General features: G+C 32.4%; 1 long non-coding RNA gene across 2 annotated transcripts; it reads left to right on the top strand.

Moving 5' to 3' along the window:
• The first annotated feature begins 1979 nt into the window (after nucleotides 1–1979).
• LOC139898492 (uncharacterized) lies at nucleotides 1980–5365 on the top strand. Of its 2 annotated transcripts, XR_011777022.1 has the most exons (6): nucleotides 1980–2416; nucleotides 2923–3023; nucleotides 3517–3614; nucleotides 3758–3841; nucleotides 4090–4208; nucleotides 4841–5365. It is a non-coding gene; the product is annotated as an uncharacterized lncRNA (long non-coding RNA). The 2 variants fall into 2 exon arrangements; XR_011777021.1 differs by having other exon boundaries at nucleotides 3517–3841.

The following is a 5365-nucleotide window of genomic DNA, read 5'->3' as shown; positions in this document are numbered from 1 at the left end:
TTAGTATATAGTATAATAATATAATTGTCTCTCTCATCATTATATTATATATTATATATTATATTATATTTATATTTATATTATATACTAAATACATATACTCAACATTATATTATATATTATATTATATACTAAATACATATACTCAATACGGACAACGACACCCAATGAAACACCACCACATTCCCCCTAATTCACTGTCATGGTTTAACACTGTAGCAATGTAGCAATTTACCGTAGCAATTTTTTTTTTTTTTACAACCACTAAACACCAACACTTCAAAACCGCATCAACAGTCACAACTTCCATAGCACACCAACAGTTACAACTTCCATAGCACATGTTACAACCATCGTACACCAACAGAACATAAAGACTCTTAACACTTGAACAAAATTTGCCACCCCCGCCACCGCCGCCGCCACCACCGCCAACAAAACGTCGCCGCCGCCGCCACCACCACCGGCAACTACGGGATCTTGAAATAAACATATCTATGGGCGGATTTTTAAGATTTAAGTAGAATTAAACCAGGAAACCAGAGTACCAAAACATAAAATCGCCGCCCGATTCCCGGCCAAAAAAACATCAAAGAAGAGGATTTCGGACAAAAAGCTTCAAAATCCGAAGAATATGCAAAAGCCATCGGAACAACCATCTACACACAGATCTGACGACGACACGAACAATAAAAGACCACCGAATCTTTGAAGCCGAGGCAAAACAAAGCCGGAAACAAAAGCATATCTTAAAAGAAAGCGAGTGGCGGTTTTGCTCTTTGGGTGTGGCGGAGGTAGTTGCAGGTGCGGTGGTGGTGCAGAGGTTTTAGGGAGCATAGGTGGTTGTATGGTGGTTGGAAGTGGTGATTGGTGGTTGAAAGTGTTGGTTGGAGGTTGGAGATGGTGATTTATAATGGTTTTTAGAGAAGAAGAAATAAAAAGTTTTAAGGGATAAAGAGAAAGTTATTTTATCTGATAAAGTTTTATGGATGCAATGATAGTTATTTTCATCTGTCGTCGCTTCTTCCCAAATGTTTACATGGTCAGTGACCAAACAAATTTTTTTTAGCAAAATAATGAGATATCATTAAACTGAAATAATTTTTTACAAAGAAGTGAAAAGTTAGCAAGGACAGAAGAAGCAAACTGGGCTTTACATATCACTTAACCCACTTGCAAACAAATAGCCAACTTGCAAACAATAAGCCTATCATGACTTACAAAGCATTACAAATATCAAACATTAAACTATGTGTACATCAATCAGACGACCATAAACTCATTTTTATTACCGTAGTACATAAAGGAAATTAGCAAAAAAAAAAAAAAAAAAAAAAGGTAGAAAGTTTTCAAAAATATTATTTGAATGCAGTGGCGTTTTCAGGCCCAGAATTTAATGGGGTGAATGAATTTTTTTTCCCTATACTAATTATATTTAAATTATATTTTAGTGGTGTCCTATAAAATTTAAAGAGTATTCTATACGTAAAAATTTTAAAGTAGTGATTTTCCGTGACCTCATGGGTCCTTAACTAAATCGCCACTGTTTGAATGAATTGATTAAAATATCTATTTTAGTTTAATCTTAAATAGAAAAATAAATGAATATTTGAAGTTTTTACCAAACCGTTTCAACATAGTCTTTCATAATTCATATTTCTCTATTTGTTAAACTTCAACTAATTAACCGTTAACCGTTTTTTAACAAACCGTTTTTCTAAACGTTCAATTAACCAATCGTCACCTTTTTTTAACCGTCTAATCTTCACTTTCTTTTTTCACCTTCCTTTTTCATTATTTTATTTTTTAGACGTTCAAGTAAACAACCGTTAATGGTTTTTTTTTTTAACGTTCAAATAATTAACCGTTAACCGATCAAAACTATCCCGCAGCGAAGCGCGAGTTTATATATGCTCATTTTCTATTATTTATTGACAAGATTACCCACATAGTATTTCAATTCAAACTAACCAACAAAATACGGAACTAAAAAAGATAATTAGGGTCATACCAACTCTTTCCATTCAACCATCAACCAAATAAGAAAAAAAGAGACGCGTATCTTCTCTGGAAATTTGTTTTCAAAACAAGAAGCACTCATCAAGTCAGTAGATGCAATTAGGGTTCGCAAAATCAAAAGGTTAGTTACGATTTGTTCAATCGATTAATGGTTTATTAAAAATTTTGTTTCGCTAATTCTGAATCTTCATCAATGGATCCTGAAACCCACTACCAAAAGCAAAATTACGTACCGAAGCATTCAACAGATGCAATTGCAATTAGGGTTCGCAACAATTGATACGTATCGAATCATTATCCTAAATCCAAGCATTCAACAGATGCAATTATGTTTCGCAAAAATGTTACCTGCCGAAGCATTCAAGCAGATGCAATTTAGGGTTTGCAAAATCAAAAGGTTAGTTGAATCTTTATCCTTCTTCACGATTTGTTCAATCGTTTAATGATTTATTAAAACTTTTGTTTAGCTAATAACTAATTCTGAATCTTCATCAATCGATGATGCTCAACGAATTTATGTATGATAAATTGTATCAGATTGTAATTACAAACTAATTTTTACTTTCGATTTCGATAAATTAGTATTTCAGGATTACAATTCATATATACTCGATAAATTAGTATATCAGGAAGACAATTCATATATTTGCTCAAATATCTTTATGTGAAGACTAACCCAAAAATTGCCTGTTAAGAACTTGATGAAATATGAGTCCGAGTTAACTATTTTATTTTAAAGTTTTGAGCTCATAAAAAGTACTAGCTTTGAGCTTTCTCGAATGGGTTTAAGATCGTCATCCGGAACTTTTTCGAATGCGCCAAGCTATTTTATTTCTTATATTTATTATTATTGTAAGGTTGAGAACATTTGATAGTATCTGAATTTGTACCATTTAACAATAGGGTATGCCTAATTGCAATATTTGTGCGGGATTTGGCAGCTGATGTTACCGATTATATAGTACGAGAGATATATTCATTACAATTTATGGAATCTGTAATATGTAAGTCACGATTAATTATTATCTGATAAATAGAATTCATTCTTCTATAATATGTACACAAAGCTTGAATCTGAGTCCATGCTTTTCACTACTTCAGTGGTTTTTTTTTTTTTTTTTTTTTTTTTTTTTTTTTTTTTTTACTATTTCGAATTGTATGCAAAACACTACAAATTATACATAATTTGCATTTTCAACTACATATGCTAATGTTGTATATGAATGGAAGTCCATATGCAATAAACTGTCTTGGATCTGTTTACTATCACACACGTAAGTAGTTCAATTACACATTTTTTTAACGATAAAAAGGCTTTGTATCTTCACTTAAGTAAGATCCCATTTTTGTACATAAAGTTCTATCTATAAACTGTTTGACCAACTTTATCCTTATTAATAATTGTCTACCCATTGATAGTCAGGTTCCCTATATATTATAATTGAGCTGTATAACCCTATTTTTGCATTAAAATATTTTTGTTTCTTTTATTTAAAGTAAGGGTCGTTATGAATTCATGAAACGAAGAAGAGGCTAATACAAGTATTTTAAGCGAAAAAATTCCATCTAAGTTGCTTTAAGGAAACACAATCCAGGTTGGTAACTCTTAACAATTTGTTATTATGGCTAACCTTTTTAACTATTGACTTTGATTTTTTTTTTTTTTTTTTTTTTTTTTTCACAAAATTTGGTGTGTAAACCAAACATAAATTGGTTTAGCTAATGTTGTTTGTATAAGAATCTCATATATAGAGTTTTGCATTTGATCTTGTGAGAGCTTGGGACCATGCAGCAACCGTGGAATCGTCTCAGTCCTACTCGGGTTAGTCTGTTTAATAGTAATCATTATTGATAGAATAACTGTTTCTGAGATGGTACAAGATGGGTAGGTAGGGAGTACTCTGTAATGGGTAAACCCCGGGTTTTTTTTGTCCAAATCAGAAAGAGTACTCACGGAATAACTCAATTATAACTAAATGGTTCAAAATCACCTACCGTAGAAAATTGTCACAACACTACAAAGTATCATTCAATGATTCTCATAGATGATGCATGGTTCTTCGTTTTCAGATGCATATCGATAATCTTAGAAGCAGTGATGAAGACATGGCGAAATACAAGTGGTGATGAAAACATGTATGAACCCCTGATTCCGCTTAATCTGTCATCATCCACAATCGACATGAGAGGTAATTTTATAATTAGATTTATCGTCCTTTGTATATAATATGGGATCTACATTAATTAATCACAATTAATGAACTAAAAAGCAAAAAGAATGTGTCTCAGGAAAAATAAATATACCACCAGATTGATTCGTCAAGATTACAGGCAACATTTTTAATACTTTCTTTGCAAAGCTTTCATGTGACGATCCGATTGATTTGTTGGTCAAGCTCTAATATTTTGTTTTGATGTGTTATGATCATGAAGTGTTTAGATGGTCAAATAAGTTTAATAGGAGAAACTATACATTTTATGTGTTACTTTTTTTTAAAGCCAATACTATGTGTTTGTGGGTTGAGTGCAGGATCATAATGGGGTCAACACAGGTATTTGCAATTAGCATGATTAGGCAAGCTGCTCCAACCCATTTCGACTCATTTTGACAGTTTACCCAAAATTAGTTGTTGTTTGATGGGTCAGCTTGCTGAGTCATTTCTCCATATTTACCATGCAGCCATGCTTGTACTGTCCCTTTTTTAAAAAGATTCGCTTTCTAGAAGTATATAATTGGTAAAGCTAATTTCATCCTCATCGTCAAGAAGTTGATATATTGTGGCCAACATGGTAACTAAAACCTGGTCTTTTGACTTTTAAGGGCATAATTACGTTTCAAGAAGATGGAAAATGGATCTTTTTGTGTCCCTAAGGCAATGCAACATGAGTTGGAACAACTTCAGGAAAGTGAGATGGTTATCTTAAAGTTTAAGATTTATCAAACAATGCTTCATTCTCATGGAAATTGCAAGCAAAAGCTAATTTAGGAAGATGATTTTTGAAAAGAGTGTGGTGTTCAATTGGACCTTATGAGGTTTAGTTATATCAAGGTATACTCTCAATGAACTGTTTAGGAATGGCAAGATAAAAAGTTAGTAGTTATGTGGATTTGATAGTGGCATATTATTGATTCATATTATGTATTTAGGGTGTGTTTGGTTAATGGGTATGGGATAGAGGTTATGGGTCTGATTGCCAATAATAGAGTTTGGTAAGTGGGTTTATATTTTAAAATGGGGCATCAAACCAATAATATTATTTGATTCAGCATATGTATCTAGGGTGGGTTTGTTTGAGAGCTATGAATTGGAGGTATGGATCTGATTACCAATACAGGAGTTTGTAT

Source organism: Rutidosis leptorrhynchoides, chromosome 3 (genome assembly GCF_046630445.1).
Source record: "Rutidosis leptorrhynchoides isolate AG116_Rl617_1_P2 chromosome 3, CSIRO_AGI_Rlap_v1, whole genome shotgun sequence".
NCBI classification, from domain to species: Eukaryota; Viridiplantae; Streptophyta; class Magnoliopsida; order Asterales; family Asteraceae; genus Rutidosis; species Rutidosis leptorrhynchoides.
Note: the sequence above shows the minus strand (reverse complement) of the source record. Positions and strands in the feature narration are given on the sequence as shown.